Source organism: Canis lupus, chromosome 21 (genome assembly GCF_011100685.1).
Source record: "Canis lupus familiaris isolate Mischka breed German Shepherd chromosome 21, alternate assembly UU_Cfam_GSD_1.0, whole genome shotgun sequence".
In the NCBI taxonomy this organism is placed as follows: Eukaryota; Metazoa; Chordata; class Mammalia; order Carnivora; family Canidae; genus Canis; species Canis lupus.
Genome location: NC_049242.1, coordinates 39,950,693 through 39,978,280, shown reverse-complemented (window position 1 = coordinate 39,978,280; position 27,588 = coordinate 39,950,693). Strand labels below are relative to the sequence as shown.

Here is a 27,588-nt window from a genome sequence, read left to right as displayed (position 1 = left end):
ACAGTTTCTCCCAGGCAGATGGAAGAAGTAGATGGTTACGGGACTTTGGAGGGGTGCATGGGGCTGGCATGGGGTGTTGGTGGCAGGGAAGCGCGATTTCTCTTAGGTCTTGGTGCTGCAGGTAAGGTTCCCAGATTCCAGCTGCCCTCGTGCTGAGCTGCGGTGGTGGGTGAGAGTGGAGGGCGATCCTCGTCTGATTAGTGGGGAGCGGAGGAGGGTGGAGTGTATGTGTGGGAGGGAGGAGGAATGGACCCTGGACAGGCTCCACGGACACATTGTCTTGGTTTGTGTCTGTGCCTGGTCTATGCTGCTGCCTCTGGAGCCTTTTGAGTAGGGTAGTATGCCCTAGGCTTTTTCTCCCTCCCCCACCCCTCCTTTTAAAATGTGTTTAAAAAGAAGTGAATATCCTTCTCAAATGAGTTAAAAATCTTTCTTTGACTTTCCATTTGAGATGTCAAAAAGATTAAATAAATGAAACTTTATTTGACCGGGGAGTTTACCCAGAGACTCAACGACATCTCGGGTCTTTGGCCTTATTCTAATTCCATGGTGGTAATTACCCTTCGTTTCTTTAAGTGCAATAGATTTATTGCCTTAGAGACTATGCACAGTTTGATTGAATTATTCATTTTTTTTTCTTTGGTGTAGACTGCATCTGGGGACTCTGATGTGACGTGTAGATTTTTTTTTCAGGAACAAAGGGAATGTGGAAATGAAAGAGAGAGGGAGAGAGAGGCTGGCAGATGTAATGAGACGCGGTGAAGGTGTACGCAGACTGGCACTCCCACTCCTCCCTTCTGCTCTCACTGCAGCCCTGGGTAACTCGCAGGCTAACACAAACAGCTTTTCTCCCGCAGCCTGCCCTCTGTCACTGTAAGTACATCAGCCTTCTCTTATCAGCATGCAGATTCCAGCCACGCACTCCCCTCGCTCGGCTTTGCACCTTAGACAGCAGAAGCACATTTAAAAATTAACTTTCCTAAGCCAGGAAAGACATGTCTGTAAAACTTATTTTTGATTTATCTTTATTTTTCTTTGAAAAAAAGTTCATGCATTTTTACCACTTTTCCCCACCTCCTTTGTGGCGGTGCTGCTGCTACTGTCGCCACCGCTGTGGTCTTCCCAACAGGATGATGCGCAGATTCAAATGAAATTTAACGTTATTGTCTAGCCACTTAAAGTCCAGGGACAATGCCTTGTCCTTTTGCAAAATGACGTCTTAAAGAACACAGAGCATTATTCACAGTTTGTTTTTTGCTTTTGTTGTTGAAACACGAGTTCCGACCTCTTTGAGGTAGAGTCCCAAGGGCACTGTTATTTGGGAATTTGGGTTATTTGGTTACACCAAACTTAAATGAAGTGCAGTGGGCTACTGAAGTGCTGTTATGTTTGTTATCCCTGTTTAAGGAAACCAATTGCTAAAACTTTTCTCCGTGCTGTAATTAAAGTTTTCAACTTCTTCCTTTTTGGCTCTTTATACTCTTTCACTTATTCTTCGTTTCAGTAAAGTTCTCATTCCCCGTGTTTTGGAAGTAAAGACATTTATATTGGTCCTATTTATACGTAGCTCTAAAGCCCTTCCTGAAATAAGTTAGCGACCTTAAGATGTAGATCTGAATTGTTCACCCGCTGGTTGTAAGGAGACTTTCACAGCGAGAATTTGAGGTTTTAACAGTCGTTATGATTTTTGCGTGGGTGCTTTAAATATTAAATTCTTTAGCAGAATTCATTGCGTTGCCCTTCCCAAGTTCAGGCGGACCTTTCTCCAGGAACTGCGCGCGCCTTTCCTTTGCGGGTTCGCGCCTCTTCTCTGGAGGTGCGAGGCCAAACTTAGCAAAGCCGAGTTGCCTTTGCTGGTTGCTGTGCACAGGGACACCGCGACTGCACCGAGGCAGCTGTAGCTGCGGCAGGTAAGTTAGCCCCCCACGCGTTCGCCCCTCCTTCCCTCCTAGTTCCCCTAGCTCTGCGCCCAGGGTTCTCGAGCTCCGCGCGGTACTCCGACCCCCAGGGCAAGTGAGCTCCAGTGCGCCTGGATCTGGCGATAAGGTGCTTGGGTGTCCTACGCTGCCTGTGGAACTTCTCCGAGCCCGCAGGCCAGTGCGGACCAGGTGGGGAGCCCGGCACTTCAACTCGCTGGAGCGCTCTCCGCTTCGCCCCCCTGCGTTGTACAGTCGAGCCCGAGGCTGGAAAGGAAACCTTTAGGGCGCACCCCCCGCCCCCAGGGCCACGTGTCACCCCATGCACAGCCTGAAGTGCAGCGCCGAGACCCCAAACTTTAGTTTTTTAACTTTAGGGATCAATGTTGTGACCAGCCTTGGGGTTCCGCATTATCAATCTACTTTGGGATCAGTTTATTAGATAAAATCTAAAGAGTTCCTGCCGCTTCTAACCGGAAGGTCCACCGGCAGCCCAGTATTGGGGCCTTGGACTCCAGAGATCTTGATAATGTCGCCTTTCCCCCCTTTTTGCCTCCCGCCAGCGGCCTGCATCTAGTTGGCGGGGTCAGTCTTACCCCCCAGATCCCCAAATGCTGTGTGATTTAAAGAGATGGATGCGCTGGTGCTTGAAAAGCCAGACTTGTCGCAGCAACTCCGAGGAACCCAGTCGCATCCCAGCATTTCCGTCCAGGATGTTTCACCTCCCTCGGTGTAGCTCTTCCATGAGAAGTCAGGCTTTGGGATGGAAACTACCCCCTCATCTCTCTGCCCCAACTCCGCAGCCACTTAGGTCATTCGAATTTGACCTCATCAGGCTTTGGAGAGATTTTTTTTTTTTTTTTTTTTTTTTTTGCCCCACGGGTTGAGTTCCAGGGCAGGTGGCTGGAGAGTGTGAGACTCTGGAACCCGGCGCTGGGCCTGGCTTCTCTCATTTACAAAGCCAAAACCTAGAACAAACCCCAGAAAAGATTTGGCCCATGTCTACCTAGAAATGCTGGTCTGGGTTTGTCCCTTGGGCCTTGGAGGTCAAGGGGCATGCCTGGTAGTTCTGGGAATGCTGGGGTGGGAGGAACTGGCTGCAAGGTGCCAGGCTTTCTCTTTAATGGCCTCTAGGCTCTGGCTTCTTGGGGGGGGGGGCGGTCATTTTAGTCCTGAAAGTCACTGTGGGCTATGGGGACACAATATTTCTTCTTGGGGACTAGCTGTCTTCTCAGCCCATAGTTATCAAGTCATTTTAAACTTAAAGTCCTTAAACTTCCAATCCTTAAATATCTTATTTCCTATTGGGGTAGAAGCATCTGGCTATTCCTTCTGCCCCACTAATCCGAGATGCTCACTCTCACCCTTGTTTCTTTATCCTCTCTTGTCTGGAGTTCATATGAAACCAAACATAAAAATCTACTTTAAGAAGCCAACATATGACTGACATCTCAGCTTGCTCCATCTTCTGTGCTTGCTGACTCCATTTTTTTTTCTAAGTTAATGTAACAAAGGTGAGGCTTTCTACCTTTTATCACTTTTATCAATTAATCTGTGGGCAGGCAGTCTTGTTCAAAATCTTGGCAACCTTAGACTGCTGTGAATTTTCTGACTTTCTTAGTCATGATTCCTGTCCATATCTTCTTTCACAAAGTCCTTGTTTATAAAGTGTCCCAAAGTAGCCATCTCGGATCAGTTTCTACTTAGTAAGGATTTTTCCTCCACAAATCTCTGCAGTAGTTACATAGGTATGTCAGAAACTCTCTTCCAGCTTTTAATTTTGATGTAATTTTGACTCTCCACTGACCTTAGAGTTTCTGGAATCTAGTCTATCTTTTTGGGCCTGGGTTAAGGCAGGCCAACCTGACTTGGTGCACACCGCCTCGAGTTAGCTCTGTGTCTGCTGCTGTCAGTGCTGGTTTTTTCATCTATTTCTTTTACTCTGCATCTCTACTACCTGACACCAAGATTATCCCCTCCCTACTCGGTTCCTCAGCTTGCGTGCACTAAGACAAAGTTCCAGGTCTCTGCTCCTTTAGACCATTCTGTTCCCTTGCAAATCTTTTATCTACCCTACACATGCATCAAAGAGAATCTTTAATTTATGTGGGTTTTTGGGGGTGCCTTTTATTAATATAATTTCCTACACCTGACATGCATTTTTACATACTGTTCAGGGTGACAGAAACTCATTCCTTCTAAAACTTCCAAGCTACCCCTCTTGGAAATTGTACCTCCAAATCCTTTCCTCTACAAAGTTGAGGTAATAACACATAGATCACCCACCCAATTCCATGTAACACAAACTTATCCATATAAAAAATGTGGAATTATCTTATCTATTGCTGTAAAGGTATTTTTTTCTTCAGTAGTTTGGACATGTCTTGTTATTTCTAATTATTTTAACTCATAAACTCCATAATCACATGGTCTGCAGAACATTGCCATCTACATATATTAAGGATCTCCTATGTCAATTGCTTTTTCTTTTCTTTCAACTCCTCCTCCTCCTTTGAAAATAAATTTCTCTTCCTCCATTTACTGAGATCCTACTAACTGGTGTGTTTTCATGATTTCTGGTTCCAGCATCTCTTTTAAAAACTCTCTTTTGACCAGTTCCTTTTTCATTTTCTTTCATCCTTCTTATTATTCATCCTGATATTCACCCATCGTTCCCTCTCCCTGGTCTGTTTCAGCCCTGGTCCTTCCCTTTTTCTGTATCTCCCGTGACTCACTTTTGTGGTCCACTTCTGTATCTCAGTACTTGTTAACATTCAGCCCGTTCCTCCGCTGTCACTTAACTTTTTCAGAACACAGATTACCACCCCTGTATTTTCCTCTACCGCTTGCCTTCCTCCTCTTCCCCAGTTTGCTTTCTTTCTCTGCAGTTGTCTACCTTTGCCCCAGTGCAGTTCGCCTTCCTCTTGACTCCTCCTCCCAGCAGCCCCAGCCCTAATAGTGTTCCTTAGGTCGTCCTTTACTCCTCACCCAGTCTCTCTCCCACCTAATACTTGCCCCCATTCCCCTCTGACCCCAACTCTCTTCTTTGTCCCTTCCCAGTTCTCTCCCAGTAGTTGCTTCACTCTTTCCTCCCAGGCGCTTGCTCCCAGTTCCAACCTCCGCTCTCGCCGATCTCTGCCCTCTGTCTCCGGTTCTCTCTTGCCTCTGCCTCCCGCTCTTCCCTCCTTCTTCTTCCTCCGGCCCTCCCCCTCCCTCCCAGCTTCCCTGCCTGGCTCGCTGCCTCCCTCGCCTCTTGTCTCATCTTGCCTGTGTTGTCTGGGAGGGGAGCCCTGCCTCCTCTCCCTCGCTCAGATCAATGCCCTGGCCACTCACTTTCTGATGTTGCACGACGGGAAATGCTTTGAATACTTACGACATGGCCGCTCACACTGATTGCCAAGATTGACAGCACTAACCATCGCCTTCACTTGTTTCAAGGGGGGAAGCCCCTAGTCACCCCGCTCTGCGCGCACCTCCTGGCACCCCGGCGGCAAACTTGTGCCGGTCAGCGCTCCCCCCGCCTGGGGCGGGACACCCCCGCAGACTTGAGTTAACGGGCTGCGCCGGCCGCGGCGCTGGGGGGCTCTGCGCCCTTGCTCCCCGGGCGGTGCTAATTGACCCAGCATCGACTCCCCTTCCTTAATTTTTTCATTTTATTTTATTTTATTTTATTTTATTTTATTTTATTTTATTTTATTTTATTTTATTTGTGTCTTTCCCTTTTTCTTTAATGCCATTTGCTCCCGCGGCGCAGCGCACAAGGAGCCCTCCCGTGCGGTACCATCCTGGAGCCCGCCCAGGTAACCGGGACGGAGCGAGCGATCTAGAGAGCGAGGGAGGCAGAGCGAGAGCGCGCGGCCCGTTCGTGAGCTACCTGTTGGGGAGTCGGAGGCGGCAGGGGCCGGCGCCCCGGGCTGGGCCGCCGGCCCCGGGCGCCTTCCGCCTCTGCCCTTCCGGGCCGCCTCGGGCTTAGTTCCCCTGGGCTGGGACCGAGGGGCTGGGGTCGGGCAGGCGGAGGGACGGGAGCCGAGCGCGCGGAGCCCGGCGAGGGCGCGGGTTGCCGGAGCGGCGGCCGGCCGGCCCGGGCGGGTTTCCGTACTCGGCTGGGGAGGGGAGAGGGGAGAGGGGAGGAGGAGCGGGAGCGGGAGGAGGGCGCTCCGCGGGGCCGAGGCGGAGGGGGAGCGGAGGCTGAGAAAGCGGCCCGAGCGCCTGCCGCTCGCTGGCGGCCGCGCGGATCCCCAGGATGCGTCCCCCTCGCGGAGAGTTGTGCCTTGTTCCGGAGGCGGTGACAGATCTGCGTGGCGGGCTTCTGCTTTACTTGCCACCTCCCCACCCCACCCCCCCGCCCCAGCCCCCAAAATCCACTCCGAGAAAACACATGTTGTAGCTGTAGATAACCGTGCGTAGGACACTAAGGCAAAAAGGGCAGGGGAGAGAGACAGACAACGCAACCTTTGACAACAGAAAGCTGTTATCGCCATCCTAAGTATTCGTCCGGAAATCTGTCCGCCCTCTCGGCCCACCTCATTCCTCCTCCTCCGCCTCCCCGTAGAGATATTCTAATCTATGTAACTGGGAATGATATGAAAAAGAAGTCAGGTGGCTTAGAGAATGCACTTGTAAGTCTCCGTGAAGTTCGAGGTAGGTATTTCATTGAAGTTTGCGCAACCGTGTGATAGAGGAAGCTTGTGTGGCTGCGTGTGTAGTTCTCTCTCCCTCCCTCCTTCTCTCGCTCTCTCGCTCTCTCTCTCTTTCTGGGTGAGCAAATGCGTGTGTGCTCCGCGAGGGTTCAGATGGGACCGCCGGGTGGTCCTGCCCTCTGTGCCCACAAGAGGGCAGCATCCTTGAGGGCTTTGTGAGCGCCGCGTTTCTCGTGATCGCCGCAGGCTTGGGTTTAGAGAAAGTTACACCGAAACTTTCAAACTGATACCACATCTTACTGCGCGATATTAAAACAAAAAAAGAAAGGAAGAAGGAAACAAGGAAAAGAAAGAAAGACATAAAGAAAGAAAGAAGGAAGGGAGGCAGGGAGGGAGGGAGAAAAAAAAGAGAGAGAGAGAGAAGCGGAGGAAGAAGAGAGGGAGAGAAAGAGAAAAGAAAAAGCCGGCGACCAGCCTACCCGGGGAGAGTCGCCGTCCCGGCAGACTAGGGGGAGGGCTGTTTTAATTGTGGGTTTGGCCGACTGACGACTGGAGTGCCCTCCTCGGCTGTCTTAGTTGTAGCCGGAGGTCATGTAAATCGACCTTAAAAGAATGCATAAGCCATAAATTAAAATAAACCCTCACCCAAGGGCTGATCCATAAAGTAGACAATATCCAACCTGGACAAAACGAGCTTTCCTTTACGAGCCGACTTAAACCGCATCCCCCCAAAAGAATAGAGACTAAATGCAAAGTAAGTTTCCCAGCGAATATTTTGTTTTCTTGAAAAGTGTTGCGTTGATTTCGCGGTGCGCCGGGCTGCGACGCCGCAGTTCCCCGGAGCGCTCCAGCGTCAGCCAGCCTCGGCCCCGGGCGGGGTGCGGGAGGTCGGGGCGACCCGCCGGGTCTCCGGGTCTCGGAACGCTCTCCTCTCCTCTCCTCCCCGCCCCCGCCCCCGCCCCCCGCCCCGTTTCGGTTTGGAAACTTTCGGCTATTTGTGGGATGGACGCTGGCCGCGGGCAGGCGAGAGTCTAGGATCTCCGCGCTGTCCTACGGGGGTGAAGTTTAGCGCGAGGAGTTGATCGCGAAAACCCGGGTCGCTAGAAAACCGGGCCGCTGCCTTCCCGCCCCCGCCCGCGCCCCCCGCCCGCGCCCCCCGCCCCGCGCCCCGCGCCCCGCGCCCCCCGCCGCCCCGCCGAGCGCGCTCCGGCCCCAGGGCCCCGCGCCCGCCGCCCCCAGGCCCCCGCCGCTCCCGCCCTTCCGTCCCCTCCCCCATTTTTGGACGTGACTTTTTACGATCTTTTTAGGAACAAACCAGCCGGACTCCAAGACCACCCGAAACCCAAGGCTGATCCGCGGTCCCCCGTGCTCGGGGCCGCCAGGGCGGTGGAGCGGGGCCGCGGGGCGCGTGGAGGGGGCGGCCCGGCGCGGGTCGGCGGGGGTCGGCGGGGCCCCGGCGCTCCGCCTGGGGCGCGCCCCCTCTGCCCTCCGCGCGCCGGCCCCCCGCGCCCCCGCCCCCGCCCCCCCCCCCCCCCCCCCGGCGCCCCGCCCGGGCCCCGCCGCGCGCCGCCCGCCGCGCCCTCCGCGGACACCGGCCGGGACCCGCCGCCCTGGGGCTCGGCCGGGGCGCGGGGGGCGGTGCTGCCGCCCGCCCCGGGGTCCAGCCGGAGCCCGGTCCCTCCCGGGGGAGCTGCCTGCTTCCGTCTCCCTTAAAGGGCCCGTCGGAGCCGGGAAGGGGCTTGTGCAGAGGCTGCCGGGGCTCGAGCTCCGGCTCCGGAGGAGCGGCCCGCGCGGCTGCGGACGCCAGATATTAGCCGCTCCGTTTCCCGGGCGCTGCACGGAGCTCTCAGATAAAAAAGAGAATATTGGTGTGTTGCGAGCAGATAAAAGGTGGTGGTTGCCTGCGTGCGTTGAGTTTTATTTAAGCTCTCCGAGGCTGACCAAGTTTGAAAAGGTTTGTTTGTACGAATTGCCAGATAATTGAACGCTGCCCCTATTTGGGGACTAAAAATAAGTCTTGGACTGTGCTGGCGGGGCCCGGCTGTCAGGGAGATGGGCTGTCCCCGGCTGTTTCTGTGTGTGTGTGTGTGTGACCTCCCCCGAGGGCCGAGCTGGAAGTTTGGGTCTCCAGGCGGCCTGACGCCGCGGCTGCGGCTGCGACCCGGGCTGGGCTCCGGACCTCCCGCCGCCCTGCCGATGGGCGCCGGACCCCGGCATGCACTCCCGAGCCCAGGCTTGGGCCCCGGCGGGGTGGCCCAGACCACAGCCCCGTGAGGTCGGCATGCGAGAATGCCCCTCTCCCCCCGCCTCCCCAGGGTCTCCTGTCTTATGCCCTTTATAGTCACATGCCCAGGTTTTCCCCCCCCACCCCCCGGCCCCCCGGAGGAGAACACACACAGCCCCGCCCAGTCTATTTCTAGGAGGTGGGTTTGGTGAATAAAAAGGTCAAGTGGTCGGGTCTGCAAGCTGGTCCATGGCGAGGGGGGACAGGACGGACACCTGGCAAGGACCGCCCCGCCTGTCCCCCCCACCCTGGCTGGTCCGCCCGCCCACAGCTGGCCTCCCCAGGCCACATTCTTGCACTAAGTGCGAGAGGCTGTGGGAAAAGCAATCCTGAACCGGCCAAGAGCCGGCGAAGCTGATCCCGCGATGGCATTTTGTTTTGAACAGTTGCTGGGGTTGACGTTTCCTCATAAGGTAAGGTGTCACTGGACGGTCGGCTGCCCAAATGCCACATGTATAATTAGCTTGCCCACTCAGCACCTCATCCCCCGAGGCCCATAGGCACGGGCTTGGCGAACTTGGTCCACTCAAATCTGTTGGGGGGCTGCAGGATTCCCGAGGGAAGGCCGAACCTACCAGGACAGCCCTGGGAGGCCCTGGCACCAGGGAACACTGTGACAGTTGTAGTCTTGTCTTTGATTTCTCCCCTCTCTGGTTTTCTCCCCCATCCCTTCCGGTTTCCTCTATTTTTCGGCTGAGGGGGAACTACTGGTTTAGAGGAGTAGATGGGACACCAGCAGCAGGCTATAGACTGAACGAGGACAGGAGATTCAGGGTAAAATCTGGCAGTGTAGGTCTTTTCCATACCCTTACCATGGGGGACGTCTGCTAAGTGCGCTCCTCTGTCTGCACTAAATCCAGTAGGACCAGCCCAGGCTTGACATTGTATCTTGGCTTAGGTAGGGCTTCAGGCTTCTAGTTTGGACTGTTCACCTGTCTGTGTTCTCCCTCTTAACTCCCATGCTAGAGGTCTGAGAGTTTTCTGTGCCCTGATTGCAGCTTCTGTTTTCCCCCTTCAGGCCTAGCCGCTTGGGGCTGCTAGTGTTCACTGTGGGGCAAGCCCGGAAAGACCTGCAGTCTCTTCCTGTACCACTGTTCAGCCTGGGGTTCTTAGGACCAGTGCCTTGTTTTCTCTGTACCCAGAATGGTGCTTGAACTTCCTACCTGGCTTCCCAGTCCCCAGCCTCAGGTCAGCTTTAGCCTGCACTCTCTGGTGGAGACCAGATTTCTATAGCCATGAACATGACCTTCCCTCTTTCACACTGTGCAGTAACGGTGGAATTCAACACTCAGCATTAGGTACTTTCACTAGTCTCCCTCCTGCCCTTGTTCCTAGGCCACTCAGTTATGTCTGATACCTACTAGAAGATTCTCTTTATTTTAAAACAAACAAGCAAACATCCTAAATCTTCCACAAGTTTAGTGGGATAGTATTAGCTTTTCTATGGCAGCAAAAGTGCACCTGTCTGGCAGGAGGTGGGGGGCACAGTTTATTTAGTTGCATTTGCCTTTTATTGAACCAGTGAAATGTTTCATTTTCTTTTAGTAGAGGAAAACTTAGGATTGAATTTTTAAAAACTCTACTAGGTCATAAATGAATTATCTATATACTTCTGAGAATATCTTCCTGAATACACATGTGTGAGCACATGGATAGTAGGCCAAATGACATGTAGATTTTTTTCTCCTACATTTTTGAAAGCCTCATAAATAAAGAGGGATTATTCCTATTCTAAAACAACAACAAGAACAAGACCAAGAACAACACCAAACCACCAAAAAAAAAAAAAAATAATAATAATAAATACTCCTTCAGACTCTGAAAGCAAGGAAGTATGAACCCACATATCAGATCTAGTTTATGACCAAAGACAGTAAGTAACCAGGACCTAGACAAGTGATAGGTCATCAATTCCTTAGGCAAACTGACGTCCCCTGTTGCTTTTCTCAAGTACCACCACCAACTCCTCTTTCCTCTCTGCTCTCTCACCACATTCCTTTACTTATGGTGGCAAAACTAGATGGTTTTTAATTCATTGTTTATCTTGTTTACTGTTGTTCTTAGTTATTGTTTTGGAAGTAATGAGAAGGAACTTTCACTTGTGTATACATATTTCTTAAAGAGCAAAAATATTTATAAGTTTATTGTTATGGAACATGATGCAAACTCCTACAATAGTATATTGTGTAGCTACAACACTCAACATTATACTGTAAAGATAAGTGTAAAATATATTAAATGATAAAGCAGTATTGATATCTATTCCTTCAGCTGAGACTATTCTTTAATGAAGTCATTAACTAAATATCTAGAAGAGATGACATTTGGTAGGAATATTATACTGTCTGATGAACCTTTTTTCTTTAGTAGCAGAAAGCAACAGATTTTTCTTTTCTTTTTTTTTTTTTGGTAAGGGAAAAACATACATTTAAAATATACTTAACATACTTAGCAAATGTTTCTTTTATAGGGCTTTAAAGTATATTACTTTAAATACATATGTGATAAATTTTGGTGTCATTATTGAGATTTTATGTCTGTGTCTATTTGACTTTTAGGAATTATGGGGTGGTGGTCCTTGATGAAATTGCTACACATCTTATATTGAAGAAATTAGTGACGTTTTAAATAATTTGCTTTCAATTACTGTAATAGGTACTAGAATAAATGAATTCTCTTTTAACAAGGTTTAATATACATTGACTTTAACCATTTCAATATTTTCTGTACTTTTCAATTTTGTTAGATTACATATTTAAGTTTGAAAAAATTCTCTTGTGAGGCAATTCATATACACTTTTTCACTATTTACAAACAGCATTTTATAGTACAGTACAACTAAAACCGATTGATCTAAGAGCTATTTTTTAAAATATAGTTTAGGGGTGCATATATATCAATTGATGTTTTTGAAGTCAAGTGAAACATTCCATCTAGCTAATGTGTCTGAGAGTACCATATCAGGCACAGACAGGTACTAGAAATGATAAAACACAGATAACATACAGCAAGATGATTCGCAGATGGGACGTATTATCTGCTGTCACGAAGTTAGATGGGTCATATTCCTGTTTTTTATTTTTTTATAAAATTAATCCAGGTTATTTCAGAATTACCAAGTTATATGGGTATGTGAGAATAGATTTTATTATAGAAGTCTACTAATAAGTGAACAAATATTCATTGCTTTTTAGAGGAAGAAATGGATTGTCTTTGCATTTGAATTGCTTCTTGTTTAAGAAATGTGGCTCTCTCCTATTATTTTTTCTTAAATAAGAAAATAATATATTGAATATTCTATGTTTTCATCCTAACTCTACATTTTCTACTGGTTAGATTATATTCTGAATCTCAGTATACTCAAGTAAAAAAAAAAAAAAAAAAGGCTGGCACTCTGATATAGTCTGTGAAGAGCAATTTTTATTGGATGTAAGTGCATTTTAAATATATAGCATATCTTTTTTGCCTGATATTCTTCAACTGTGATCTGAGAACTAATTGTTTTGGTGAGAGTTATATCTGAAACTTTCATCATCCTTTCATTACATATCCTTTATCCATTTATAGGAAGAGCGTTTTTATTTTCCTTGTTCTGTGGAAGAGGGTAAAAGCTTTTTAGGTAATTATTTTGTTTAGACATTTAGCCAAACTGGAAATAATTTTAAATTTGTGTTATGATTTTTTATAGAGCTTTTCAAGTTTTAAGTATGCATTGTCATAATTTGGATAAAAATATCAATTGAAGAATGTGGGTGGAGGTTTTAAGATGGAATATCATTTAAATCTACTAAGGCTCTCTCACCTCCAAAAAAGGGTACGGTCTGTTTTTCCTCAAATCTGTGGTCGTCTCAAAAAAGGGAACATGAAATCCTAAAACCTCAGAGAAGCAGTATCAGTTCAGTTCTTAACTGTAAATCCTTCATATCGTTGCTCAAAATATCCAACTTTACACCAATATTAGCCATTCTTTTTATAGTGACACCATGCTTAGTAAAAAACTTCTAAGCACTGAGGTCAGGTGTTGAGATTGGATTCTAGTTTATTTTTTATGAATCAGATAAAGATTTCTGTGCATGAGACCATATGTGAAGATGAGAGAACAAGAACATTTCCATATCAAAGGCAATATATCTGAGGCTGCATGGTAATTAAAATGCAGTGGTTTGGACTCTGTGCACTAGCACTTAAGCAGAGCATTGCCGGGACCTTGTGCATCATGCAGGCGGTTGCCTCTTGCATACTTCTTGAAATACACTTATAATTTTGTACAAACATTTATGCCAGTCCACACTTTTCTGTAGATAATTTGTATTTCATCCAAACCATTCAAAGTAGAAGTTATTTTTTGAGCTACCCCCTCATTATGGCTTTTGTGCATCAACTATTTTTATTCTAGTTGTTTGTATTTCCTTTTACCAGAATGATGCCTTGTTTATATTCAGAATTTCTTCTTGCTCCTTTAAGACCCCTTATGTATCACTCATATTTTACTATCCACTCAGAAAACTTTCATTTTTAGGAATGATGTGAATGATTTCCTGAGGTTAGTTGTAGGTACTGTGGTCTATTATAAACTAAGGAAATACATTTAAAAAAAAATCAAATGTCCAGTTATTTGTACTCTATAATACTGATAGGTTTAGTAATCCTTCCTAATTGCTCAGCATATAATGTTGGAAAAAAAAAAAACCCTTTCAAATTGCTTAAAGGATTCCAAAATATTCTTCTTTACCTTTTAATGGCATAAAAATGTGTAGTGGCATTCCCTTTTGTACTACTACAACTGAAAAACAATCATTTGAAGCTATAGAGATCTTTATATTTATCTAGAGAGAGTTATCTTCTTTGCATTTATAGGGAGTTGTTTGGCTTTATTTATAAAGAAGTGGGTTAGTATCTTAACCTGTAATTATTTGGGGATTGAATAGTGAAATTAGAAAAATCTAACAATTGGTAGTCCAATGTTGTATATATTTCAGAAAATTTTGCATTTTTGGTAACTAGCTTAAATTTGCTGCTCTGTAATTTTGTAGATTTTCTATTTCCTATTTGCTTTTTCTCTATGAACATTCTACTCTGGCACATGTAGTAAGGAATTCACTGGTATATTTTATTTGCTAAGCTACACTGGTTTATAAAGCTTTTTAAAGCTTTCTTTGGATTGAAGCAGTATGTATTGCAGAAGCCTAATGTGATATTGTGAAATTCTTTAAGAGTTTTTGTATTTTAAACTATTTTGAATCAAAATTACTTAAGTGTATTGATTTAATGCTTTTCAATGATGACCTGTATAAATAAGCTTAGTAAATATAAGGTAAATTCAAAGCACGTTATGTGATATGCATATTAGCATCTATGCAAATATTCTATATTCTCTCATATCAAGTTATCCCCTTGATCTTTCTTCTCTAGAAATCTCACAAGATAACCCTTTACATGATCTATTATCCCTACTGCCTTCAATAATTTGTTGTTTCTAGTCATCTTAAAGAGATGAATTGAATTGTCTATCTTTAATATATCCATTCAAATGCAAAAAGGGACTTTAGTGCTATTTGTGATTTTGACTTCACTGAGCACAATCTCTTCTCTTCTTTGAAAAGTAGTTCTTTAAAAGTAGACAAAGAAAATTAAAGATGCTTTACTTTCCACGACTACACAAGTACAATATGTGGAAAAAAGAAAATGTAACAGGTTTTTTTTTTTTTTCTTTAAATAAGGAGCATAGATTTCAAATGGAACTCATTCGGAGACATGGTTGCAAATATTTCCTTTCATACTTTAGAAACAGATCATTGGGTAACACGATTGAGCACTTACTAAGTCCTAGGCACCCTGAAGGGCATTTTTGAAGTCACAAGTATTTTTTTTTTTTTTTAAGGATTTTCCTTTCTATTGAAGATTTTTGATATTTGGTAGGTGGGGAAACTTAGCTGCAGTTGTCATGGTGCTAAGCAGGTCATTGGTAGAACTGGAGAAGAATGCTCCTAACTAGGAGAGAATAATCCATCATTCTTTCTTGGGAAAGAATATCAAAGGGCAGCAATGTTGTTATTTTCTCAGAAATAATCTCCAGCTATCTTCATGGGCATTGAACCTTCTATTTAGAAGTCAGCCGCCCCCTCTACCCCCAATATATACTTGATGTAATCCCTAACTCTCCATTTCTTCATCTCTAAAATGGGAGTAATAAAAATATATACGTCATAGGATTATTGTGAGGTTTAAATGAGATAAATGAATGTAAACCACTAAGCTCAGGGCTAGGTATAACATGAATATTTAATACCTGTTGAAGTGGTATTATTATTGAAGTGGTACTGTGCTTATCATTATACAGATCTGGCTTCCCATTTCAGCTTCCCTGTGTACTTACTATGAAATCTTTGGAGAATTACATAGTCTGTTTCTTTTACTCTTACATGAAATGTGATGATATGTGTTCCTTCCTTTATTTCCTAGAAAAGAGAATTCATTAGTAGTCTGGCAGACTTGGGATAAATGCAAAGATTGGATGTCCGGCTCTCGAATTTGAGAAAATTCCAATTCTAAGGCCTGTAAGGGATTTTGAAAGGTCATTTCATCTGTCATCCTGCATCCTCCAAGGGTGTTTCGATCACCCCTTCTCCATTCTAATCAGTTAGGAAACTATTTTGAACACCTGCAAAGAATGAGATTTTATGATCTTCTTGATATCTATATATCTATATATATATATCTTAGAAATTTTATTTATTTACTCATGAGAGACACAGAGAGAGGCAAAGACATAGGCAGAGGGAGAAGCAGGATCCTCACAGGGAGCTCGGTGTGGGACTCGATCCCAAAATGGGATCACGCCCTGAGCCAAAGGCAGACACTCAACCACTGAGCCACCTAGGCATCTCAGTTTATGTATATTTCAGTGATTAACACCAGAAAGTTCTTTGTATCAAATATACACATCTTAATCTGCTTTCTTTTGGTTTCATTTAAAGAAAAAAAATGGAAACATGTATTCTTCATTTGAATGATAGACCTGCATGTGAGAAAATAAAAATTAAACTTTGAATTTTTATTTCTTGAATCTTTCCTTTGGAATCTTATTTCCTAAACTAATTTAATGACCTTGGATAAGTTATGCAACCTCTTTAAGACTTGATTTCCTAATTTTTAAAATGGGGATTGTGATAGAATTCATCAGATGATAGGGTTGTTGGGAATTTCAGTTTGGAGAGACTGTACATAGAAGTTCATAGAACAGTTCTGGACAATGGAATCAGGGTTACTTGACAATAATTATGTGATCAATAGAACTTGGCATGAAAAGGCTAATTTTTAATTCTCTTACATTTTGTAGAACGCCATTTTCAAAGTGCTTTCAGATTCATTGCCTCATTCAATAAAAGTTATGCTGAGTAGATAACCTTACCAGTCATACTGTCTAACTTCCTACTTGATATGAATAAATGTTTCAATTGGGTTTTGCTTCAGGGTATTATTCACTACAAACAAAGCTTGTATGTCATGAATCAGGACTGGCTTTTTTGGCCCTCTTTTTTTTTTTTTTTCCTTCCCCCAGTCTCTTCTATATAATGTCAATGTTCATTTATTTTATCTTCATACTTATTTCCAGAGCCAAACCAGTGCTGCATTTCCCATATACCAATGTATAAATGAATAATATTTTGCTGATCAGAAGCTTTAAATATCAGTTATATATTCCAATTAGTAAAAATGAGAAAATGATTTAGTAGTAATTGTGGCTAGTTTTATAAGGCAACTCTCTCTCAAAATAAGGGGTTCATGAGGGAGGATTAATGAAAGGATCCTTGGCTGGGAAGAGATGGGAGCCACTTGATTACATGATTTTAAAGATGAAAAATGCAAAAAAAAAAAAAGATGAAAAATGCAATGAAGAGGTATGAATATAGGTAATTCTATGCAGTGTGCTGGTTGTTTTAATGGAGATAGGTATAAGAGCAAAAGTACCTATGTAAGGAAAGGAAAGCTTCTAGTAGGAGGCGGCCTTTGAGCTGTGAATTAAAGAATGTTTAAGGATAGTTTATTTGAGGTAACATCCTGAGGAGCATTGGACATGTGGGAAACACTTGATACCATTACTACTTTTTAGTTCTGACACCGAAAGGTCTCATAATTATATTTTTATGACTCCTAGAAAGGCCATCTCTGATCATGAATGTGATGTAGCCATAGGCCAGCAGCTTAACTGATACACTTCTCTTTCTTAGCTCAGTTTTGTGGTCAGGGTCATTATGAGTACATTTTTAAGGTATGGGGGAGAATTTTCAGATTACTGCTTTTCTTTAAATACATTAAATAAGTATTAAAATTAAAGTAAGTGACTTATTAATATATGACTGGATGGTCAGTACAGTGAGTTAAAATCTCATATCTTAGCTATAAAAAAAAAAACTTTTTTCAACTGGCAAGCATGATCTTAGAGAAAGGCCAATATCTGGAAATTCTTAGATCTGTGTGTTGTTTCTGAGTTTCCTTTATTTTGTTATAGGTCTTTAGGCCTCACATTTGTCATTAAGTTTTTCTAACTAGAGAGTTGGCATTTTCCTAACTTCTTTTTTATTGAGGGATAATATGAACATAAAATAATCTTCAGAGTGATTCAAAATTTTTGGAGGAAATAGAAATTATTTCACAATGATGATAATGAACAGTAGCAAGAATAACAGCAACTGTCCTTCTCTACTTTTGACTACTCTCAAATAGGGATGCTAAATCCACTTTCTTCAGTTTTGTAATCTGGGATCTTATGTTTTCTTATGACTTTTTGAATACCTTTTCTCTGAGCCCACAAGACTTCTTTGCTGTTTTTGGCTTGGAAGTTTTCTCGTGTTTTATAACTTGTTTCTTCAAATCAAACACACCTATTGAGATTTTTGCAACTTCTAAAAAGGACTTGATGGTCACATAGGCTGGAGAAGTTATGGCTCTGGTTTCTAATCACCTGACTCATTATCTTCCTTACTGGGGCTTTGGCATACTGGACACTTGCAGTGTTGACCATGACATGAATAATATGAAATCTCTCCATTAGAAAGAAAGGCTCAGAGGCTAAGCAGGAAAAAAAAAAAGGATACAAAAATTCTATAGAACAGTTTAAAAACATCTCGTTAGTTATATTAAATTGGTTATGAGTCTTAAAAGAACTTTCCTTTGGAACTTTCAATTGAGTTCTTTAATAAGAAGCAACCTCCCCCCCCCACCAAAAAAAAGAAAATGAAAATTGAAATCATACAACAACTGAACAAAGCTTAACTAACTTGGAATGCAGCAAAGTAGTTTAGCTGAATCTCAGGAACATTTATTACTCTGGAGTCTGAAGATCCAAATATACATTGGAGGAAAATTGGACTTTTAAAAAATGTCTTAGCTGTTGTTCTTTCCTACTATAAAGATTGAATTGAAAATAGATATACTGAAGTTTAAAGAAGAATTTCAATATTGTAACAACTAAAATTATAATATTTAATTTTTATTTTTAATATAATATTCTAAGACATTATTAGAAGAAAATTTCAGCTTTTCATGGGTTAGACTCTTTAAACTTTTGCAGACAACAGTTCCAGAGAAGACCTTCACTTGTACTTTTGTATAGGTTTATGTGATTTATAGGTATGCTAAAGTAGGGTCATGGTCATGTACACTGAATTTAAATTGTATAGCATTTTGTAAGAGGCTTATTTTCTCTGAGGCAAATATATGTAACAGCCTAAGTTAAGGTGGGACTTGTGAATTTGGGCACTTAATTCTTCTTTATGGCATGGTGGGGAAAGAATGAAAAATAGCTCAACTTTCAATTAAGACAGCTTGGGACCTTTTTCATAGGTCATCATAATTAGCCATGTCTTAGTTGTGTAGTTTTGTGTTTAATTTCTTCGTTATGTTCACAAAGAAGACTCATTAAAGTTACCAAGAGCTATTTGAATAAAGTATATGGAAAAGTATACCCCTTTATATTGTATGCTAATTTTATCTTCTGAATTTTCTTAGCACCACTCTTACATCGTTGGGTTATTTTATTCTTCTTTCTGATGTGCATGTACAGTAGTTTCTATTATTAATATGCCAAATAAATAGGACATATGAATCAATGTCCTTTAAATTTTATTTAGGCTATGATTATATATTCTCTAATTTTGCTTATTTAATACAATTTACATCTGATAGAATTTAAAAACACAAATATAATTTTAGTAAATTTAGTAAGGGGGCATTAAATGATTTGATCATCCTAAATTGTTTCATGGCATCCATTAAATAAGTTTAAATATGTATATTGCTAGTGCATCTTAAAAGTAAATATGTTGGATTATTTATATAATGTTTGTTTGAATATCTTCCCTGATTGATTAGAGTGAATGTAGCATTTTCAGTGGCCGAGGTGAAAGGAGCAAAATTTAGGATGTTTAAAGAGAGAAGGAAATAGAGATATTAGGTGGTTGCCCAAGGGTAACTTGAGAGTATTGTTGGTAGGGTTGAAGCTGGAAGAATTCCTCTGGCAAGATCATTTTAAGGCTTATTTAGGGAGAACTTCTAACTATAATAGAATTCTGTAACAGGATAGAATTGAAGAGTCTTCAAACTTTTTGGATAGAACAGATCATCAGCAAAATGTTTATGAGCGTGCATCCTAGTGCATGTGAATATTTATTTAAAATTATATATGTGTGCTAGTGTGCTAATATATCCTATAAAATAATCATAAATTGATATTATAAAGAAAGATATATAGATAAAATAAATAATATTTTAAAACTAACTGTGGTTTTCCCAAACTCTGTAATTTAACATGCTTTGTTATTTTTAAAAGTTTAACACTTTGTGATGAAATAATTTATAAGCTTGGTTCTAAGTTCAGTTTACTTTGCTACATGGTTTTAATGCTGCCATAGCTGAAAATTATACCTCAAAAAGAAAAATAGATCCAAATGGAAGAAGTACATCATTATTTGCACTTGCTAAATTGTGTACTAATTTGTTAATCCTATTCACAAAATATGCAAAAATTTGTTAAAATCTTCCCTGATGGCAATCAGTTGTTTCTGGAAATGAAGTTGAAGATATAGCATTTTAATATTTTTAATAAATAGACTCAAAACCCATTGAAACTCTTTGGAACACCATTAAACAGGTTAGAATATTCTGTTGCCAATTTTAAATTGAAAACAGATGAGAGTTTTTGTAGATGATAGACATAGAATTTTTGGTAACAAAATCACACTATGATGGAATCGTTTCCAAACATATGTTTTCAAAATACTTTTTCATAGCACAAATCTGTTTTGAAAAGCATTTACTTTCTCATTTGATAAAATCTCACCTTTACTTTGAAGACAGATTAAATTTTTTTGGATGGTTTGTATGTATGTAAGTACCTAGTTAGCTAGCTAGTTAGCTACTTTGTAACACACACTTAACATCTACTTGCCTCCTGTACGTACACTAGGTTTTTTTCTTTTTGTTGTTCCTAATCCTTAAGTTTGGAAACTGTGCGATCAAATAAGCTGTGGAACATCTGGGTGGTGCAAGCAATCCACATGGTTACTACTTCCCATCTCATTTCAAAGCATTGTAAAGATTATACGATGTTTTACAGGTCTGTTTAAAAAAGTAATTGCATCATCATTACAGTACTTGGCTTCAACATTGTGTCCCCATTGCCTGGCTATGAGCGACGTATTTAGTGAAGTCCGTGGTGCCCTCTCTGTCATTTTATGTCTGTTTTTCCCCCCCCCCTTTAGTCCAGCTAGGGTAACCATTCCACCAGTGGTTACACTTAGCCAGTTTCCTCTAAAAATTATTTTTAGTTAGAAAAGTAACATTGTTGAGATTATGTCTTCTTTGGTACTTATTATAGTGGCTCACTCAAATGTAGCACTTTGCCTATCAAATATGGCAAACTGAGGCATGTTAAAAATATATACATTCATTTATCTGAAAAAGAGGCATCCTACACATGTGAGTTTTTTTTTCAGATATTCAGCCATGTTTTCTATGCAACTTCCAATACTGTGGCACAATCCCAGAGGATGTAATTCACATATCATTCTAGGTAAATTGTTACTCAGAGCTGTGCACTGTGAGAGCTCTAATTTTTTAGCAAGGGAGTTTATTTAAATTTGTTGCCATTTTGTTTTCTGTGTATCATTTTAGCCATTTTACTAGTAGCAGAGCAACATGCGCTTTTCTAATAGTGTAGCTTTTTGTCTTTTTTAATTAAGGAAATTCAGAAGAGGTTTCTAAGCATTTAACATTAAGTTTCATGAAATGTTGTAAGATATAAGATTGAGAATTGCATGATTTTAAACATTGCTGGAAAAATTGTAGGCATTACAAAAATTTATATCTATATGCTTAGTTTCAAAATGTCTTACTGATTGTAATAGCTTCATATTCTTATTATTTAATATGTCAAAGTACAACAGGATAAGGTACACTGTTGGTGATACTAGATATCCTGTAATGTGGCCACCAAAGGGCTGCTCCTGCAGTACAAGTACTAGTTTAGCCTTAGTTAATGTCATGAAGGCCTATATTATTAATATTATCTTCAAACTGTATTCTCTGGGAGTATCATTTTAAACAGCTTGAGCATTTGTTTACGGTTTAGTTAAAAACTAGGTATTATTATCCATCATCGCTTTCCTCTCTTTCCTCTGGTATGGGACGTGACACATTAATGTTTGACATATAAACCCAGGTGTTAATTTGTTAAATTTAAGTAAGGATTAATTTTTCTTACCTTTAAAATAAGTATATATACATCAGTGTATTTATAGGATACTCTTGGGATGTGTGAGCTCACTTTGGACAATAGAAATAGAAAAGTAAATGGGAGAGACAGGTATGGGTATGATGAGTCAAAGAGGAAAAACATAGTTTCCAAAGAACACTCTCCTGGGACAGATCCCTGTGAAGAATGTAGCCAACCACTGAAAACCTAAGACAGGGAGCGGGGCTACAGATTTATCAGCACTGAGGTTCAGAAAACAGTAGCGTGGCATTCTCACAGCACTCTAGTATGAGAGAGGGAGCAGACTTTAAACCATCTTTTTAAAAAGTTTATTTAAATTCAATTTAATTAACATACTGTATGATTAGTTTCACAGGTAGAATTTAGTGATCCATCGTTGCATATAACACTCAGTGCTTATTACTTGAAGTACCCTCCTTGATGCCCATCACCCAGTTACCCCTCACCTCCAACAACCCCCTCAGTTTGTTTCCTATAGTTAGGAGTCTCTTGTGGTTTGCCTCCCTCTCTGTTTTCATCTTATTTTTCCTTTCCTTATGTTCATCTGTTTGGTTTCTTAAATTCCACATACGAGTGACATCATATGATATTTATCTTTCTCTGACTGACTTATTTCCCTTAGCATAATACTGCCTAGTTCCATCTGCATCACTGCAAATGGTAAGATTTCATTCTTTTTGTTGGCTGAGTAATGGTCCATAGTGTGTGTGTGTGTGTGTGTGTGTGTGTGTGTGTGTGTGTGTGTATCTCCCATCTTTTTATCCATTCATCTGTTTATGGACATCTGGGGTCTTTCCATATCTTTTTTTCCCCCATATCTTGATGTAAGCCATTTTTTATTCTTCAAGGCAAAACAGTTTGTTAACATAAAGGGGTCAGCAAGATTCCATAGTTAAGTTGCTGGAGGATCACTATTTCCCTGAATGCTGAGGCCCTCTGTTGCTTCCTTACTCAGCCTTCCTTGGATTTAGATACAATTAGAGCAGAAGATGGGGAAGGTGAGAAGGGCAGGAATAAGACATGGTTACAGGCTAGCATGGTCTTTTTGACTCTCTCATTTTTCTCTTTTTCCTTTCTCCCTTGATATACTTGTTGGGCAGCGTGGTGTAATAGTAACCCAGTTTGGGAGGTTCAGCTCTGCCAATAAACTTTGGGTGACTTTGGCTAATAGACTTCTTTCTAGGAATTAGTTTCTTTATGGGTAGAATGAGAAGTTTGATGATCTCCAAAGAGGTTTCAGCTCTGACATCCTGTTTATACTGTTCTGGGATAGAACTCTGTGCTGCGTCTCCACAAAGAACTTGCAATGAAATTCTCTGTTCTGTAAGTCAGTCTCAAGGTATCATGTCTACTCTGCCTTCTAAAGTGACAAATGGCTAAGAATTTAACAGAATAAATGAATTTATGCTTGTGGACACATGAGCAAAAATTGTAATATTTTTAGCTTCCCTTCACTTTCCCAGACAATTTGATAGAGTGCATTTCCATAGTGTGATCCTAGACAGTGCCCTTGCTTTCTAACCTAAAATGGCTAATAAGAACTTCAGGAAGGAAGTGTTAGCATCTGAAGGGTTGTGTCTGTGAAGGAGGTTGGGCTGGATGAGATAGGCAGGGCATTGGGACACAGCCATCAATTCATTGCATGTGTTTGGAGAGGCTGGCAGCAGTGGCCAGTGCCAGGTTTTTTGAATATGGTTTCTGTCACCAACGGAGTTGGCTGTCTTTGAAGTCTGTTAGTTAACCTCTTCCAGAATCTTAGAGTACAACTAGCACTCAAGAGGAGAAGGATAAAGGAAATTCTAGGAATAATAATACCCTTCCCCTCAATTTTCAGTAAGAATTGAATTATCCTCTTCAAACAGTTTTTTGAAGCATCTAATACATAAACAGATTTCAGATTTTCCCATTTCCTCTTTAGTACCTATTCACTGCCATGGATAGAGGCAATATTGAGTAATGAAATAGATGCATATCACCAAACATATATTGGGCAGTTGCCATATGTCAGACATTTTTGGATGCTTTCATAAGATAGAGATAATAACCTGTATCATAGTTTTTGAGAGGTTTCTTTCTTTCCTTTTTTTTTTAAAGATTTTATTTATTTATTCATGAGAGAGAGAGAGAGAGAGAGAGAGAGAGGCAGAGACATAGGCAGAAGGGGAAGCAGGCTCCACTCAGGGAGCCTGATGTGGGACCTGATCCCGGGACTCCAGGATCACGCCGTGGGCTGAAGGCAGGTGCTAAGCCACTGAGCCACCCAGGGATCCCCTGAGAAGTTTAATATATAAAACACACTTGGAAGAGTGCCTGGTTTGTTGTAAGCTCTCATTAAATATTAGTGATTATTATTTTATTACTTCATTTGCACAACTCTAGGAGGTAGATGTAACTATCCTTATTTTATACTCAGAAAAAGTAAGTGTTGGAGAGAGAAAAGGACTTGCCCAAGGTCACATAGCTATTAAGTGGTAGAAACATAATCTAAACCCAGATGTCCTGGCTTGAAGTCCCATAGTATTTCTGCTGTAATAGAGCTGCCTATAAGAGGCAAGTAAGTCATGAGATTTCCCACAGATAAGCTACAAACTAGATAATCAGGAGCTTGGATAACCAGGATAATCAGGAGCTGAACATATTATTATGTGATGTTGAATTTCAGTAGGTTCAGTTATTAAAGCCATCCTTGCTTTTCATGGCCGGTGTTAATGAAAACTTCTGTTGTATCAGAACTGTATCCTCTCTGCATAGTTCTAATCTCATTCTTACATAGTTCAGATGTCATGGTTTGATCTTAGTTACTATAAAACCTTGCAAAGTGAGGACCTAGCTCCCAAATACACTAGTTTTGGTTAACACAGTCTAGTGCAAAGTGAGGACTTCCTGTATTTCAGTCAGCTTCACATTCACATACAGCAATTCCCAATACTCTTTCCTTTGGACCAGTTAGATGGTTTATTTCCATTTGATGACCTATTATCTTTTGTGTTGTTTGGCTTACAAGGTTCTGTTACTGCTAAGGGAGAGAGCACTGCGGTATAAGTAAGGTCTATGAAGGTCACTGATGAGTGGCTCTTGGCTTTTAGGAATACCACCTTTATTGTATGAAGCAATAGATCTTTCTTTGGACTTAGAAACACTTGTTTTCTCTACTTTTTATTTTTTTAAAACTTTCCCCACTTTCCATTACATGTTAAGTTTTGTTGTGAGTTGATGTGTTTCTTTCTGTCTGTTCTAGCAATGTAAAGGGACGCCAGTGAGGCCAATTATCTCTCAGTTGGTGTTTTATATATTGTAGTAGACAGTGAGCAGCCATCAGGCAAGAACTGGATCTATTTAAATTTTTTAGATACAGATACTTAAATTCTTTTTTAAGCACTTAATGATTTCAGCCTTAAGACAGATGCATGGGTTGCCTCGATGTCAATTTTAGGGCAAAATAATATTGAAAAATACTAGTGCTTTGAATTTCCTGAATTTCCTCCTATCCCCCAAATTTAAAACAATTTCCTTCCTTTGAATTTTTATTGTTGTCCTGCCTTCTCTCCCACATTTAAGATTGTGTTTTTAAAATCTGTTCTTAGTTTTCTTTGTCAAGCATTCTGAACAGTAGAAATCCTTTGCTGACTCTAACTTTATTTCTCTTACTTGTACAGTGCTGGAGAATCAGTTTGGGGGTGGAATGAGCTTGAAACATTGTGGCTAAGAGCATATTCCACCACTTTCTAGCAGTGTGAACATGGGCCCGTTACTTTAATCTACTTTAATCTGTAAAATAGTACCCACTTCTCAGTGTTGTTTTAGGTATAAGTGAGTAAATATAAGTACTTTGAACAATGCTTGGCACGTGGTGGGTGCCGTGTAAGCATTATATATCATTAAAGTGAATGCTTTTAAAAGGAGAATCTGGCCCAAAGCGAACAATATTAAAAATACTTCATTGAAGGGGTAAAAATGAATACTACTAGGATGTGATGTGCCATTTCCCCAACACAGTGACTCTACAGTACTGTTGAGAGGGAATACTGTTTTATAGTAACAGGTACTTTGAGAATCTCTTCAGCTGCAAATCAACAAATCAGTTGGAATGAACAGTCCTTTATTGTAAGGCCAGTATCTTCATTTTTGAATTTCATAATTTGTGGACATGAGGTAATTTAGGTATAGAATGAGTTTGGGTGTGAGTTGTCTCAGGGCCAAATTTGTGACAATAACCAAAGAAGCAATGGTGAGCTTAAAGAGGTAGCAGGTAACAGATAGGGAGCTTGACCCAGGAGGCATCCTCCAGGGAGGACCCAGGTGCGACTTGGCTTGGTCACTGATTACAGACCTAATCTTTAAGTCCTAGAAAGTTACAAGTAGAGACAGCTGGCTGAGATTGGGGTGGAGTTGCCATCAAAGCTTTTTTGGTGCAGGTTTCTGTGTCCTGTGGACCCGGAAGGCATCCTCCAGGAATGGGTCATGGATTGCCCGTTTGACCTCCAGGTCCAGAAAGTTCCTAGTGGAAGCAGCAGATTGGCTATGTTAGAGATAGGATTTGAACCCAGATTTGTCTGATGGTAAAAGCTAAGCTCTTTTACTAATGACTTCATGATGTTTCCGTGATGAGGAGGGCACCAGTGGAGAAAGACAGTGCAGGCATCCATTAGTTCAGTATTTAAAGGGATAGATGACGTGCAGTATCTAAGAGGGCAGCTGTGAAATTAAAAGGGTTGCCTAAAGGCATCAATACCATGGTGATGTTGCTGGAGGAGATGGCAGTGGTATGGTAGTTGTTATAAGCTTTTGGGTAGATTAGAATTTGGGAATGCATTTCTATGTATTCCTATAGTATTTATACCTCAAATCATAGACTCACCGTCTTTTCCTTATGGAACCTCAGACTCAAAAGGGTGTTTTTATCATTCTTTTTATGGTGTAAAATCGTATGTGATCATTCAGGCCATGCTGGGGGAGCAACGATAGAGAAGTTCTTCCTCTCCACCGAAATATAGGCTCCACATGGATAGGAATTTTGTCCCTTTGTTTGTTGTTTAATTTTTAGTGACTAAAGCAATGCCCAGAACCTAATAGCACTCAGTACGTATTAGTGAATGAAAGAATGTCTGGGCAACTTGCTTAAAATTTTGTTTTATATATTGAACAATATTATGTACAGTGTTATCTCATTGAAGTCTTAACCTTAACCCTGTGAGGCATGTATTATTTCCAATTTATGGGTGAGGAAACTGAGACTCAGGAATTAAGAAATTTTCTTAAGGTGATTTTTAATAATAATGATGGTTGGGATTTGAATCCGAGTATAACCACTACATTATACTGTAGAATTATTATTTCTGTTGTTCTCGATAGTATTATTTTATTAATGGAGCCTAAGTTTTTGTGGAAGCCATATCACACTGTTGACTCAGAAATCTTACTGCCAACTAGAACTCACAAGCTTTTTAGTTACCATGTCTCATCCATCCTATACTTGAGCTGCTGAGGTTTTGTTTTGTTTTGGAGCTAAGTGCAGGAGTTTGCATTTACTCCAGGTAGGTTTACTCTGGTTAGATTCATTTGATCTTTCCTTATTAGGATTTTTTGGTTTAGAATATTTAAACATTTCATCGAGTATTTTTTTGGCATTTATTGACAAAATAATTTTTTTATTTTTAATTCTTGTTAATATTCTGTAAAACATGTTGATAGATTTTCTTGTGCTTAACTATCCTTGTATTCCTGATATGTATATTTTATATTTGCATATAAACATGTATAAAATATGTATAATTAATTTTGGTGCTATCTTTATAGAATTTTGGTAGTATGGGTCATGCCAGCTTCATAAAATGAATTGGAAGCTTTCCATCCTAGTCTATGTTCTGAAAACATAGGAATCATCTATTGTTTACTGCTATTTTTGTCTATTGTATAGCACAGGAATTGATAGTTCTCTAAAAGTTTACACTTCTCTCTAAAGTCATTTGATCC

The 27,588-nt window shown here is 41.5% G+C and overlaps 1 protein-coding gene and 1 long non-coding RNA gene across 6 annotated transcripts in view; one reads left to right on the top strand and one right to left on the bottom strand.

Moving 5' to 3' along the window:
* Positions 1-693: 693 nt before the first annotated feature.
* Positions 694-27,588, top strand: part of SOX6 (SRY-box transcription factor 6) — a 588,321-nt gene continuing 561,426 nt past the window's right edge. For 4 of the 5 annotated variants that reach the window (XM_038569137.1, XM_038569135.1, XM_038569136.1 and 1 more), the window contains exon 1: positions 694-873. The gene's annotated coding sequence lies outside the window, so the exon portion shown is untranslated. Of the gene's footprint in view, positions 874-9,143; positions 9,254-27,588 lie in introns of those variants that run through there. The other variant, XM_038569144.1, reaches the window with a different exon arrangement.
* The window catches only part of LOC102153260, a 36,203-nt gene continuing 34,155 nt past the window's right edge, over positions 25,541-27,588 (bottom strand). Inside the window, exon 4 of the long non-coding RNA XR_005375791.1 lies at positions 25,541-26,113. This is a non-coding gene — a long non-coding RNA (uncharacterized LOC102153260). The remainder of the gene's footprint in view (positions 26,114-27,588) is intronic.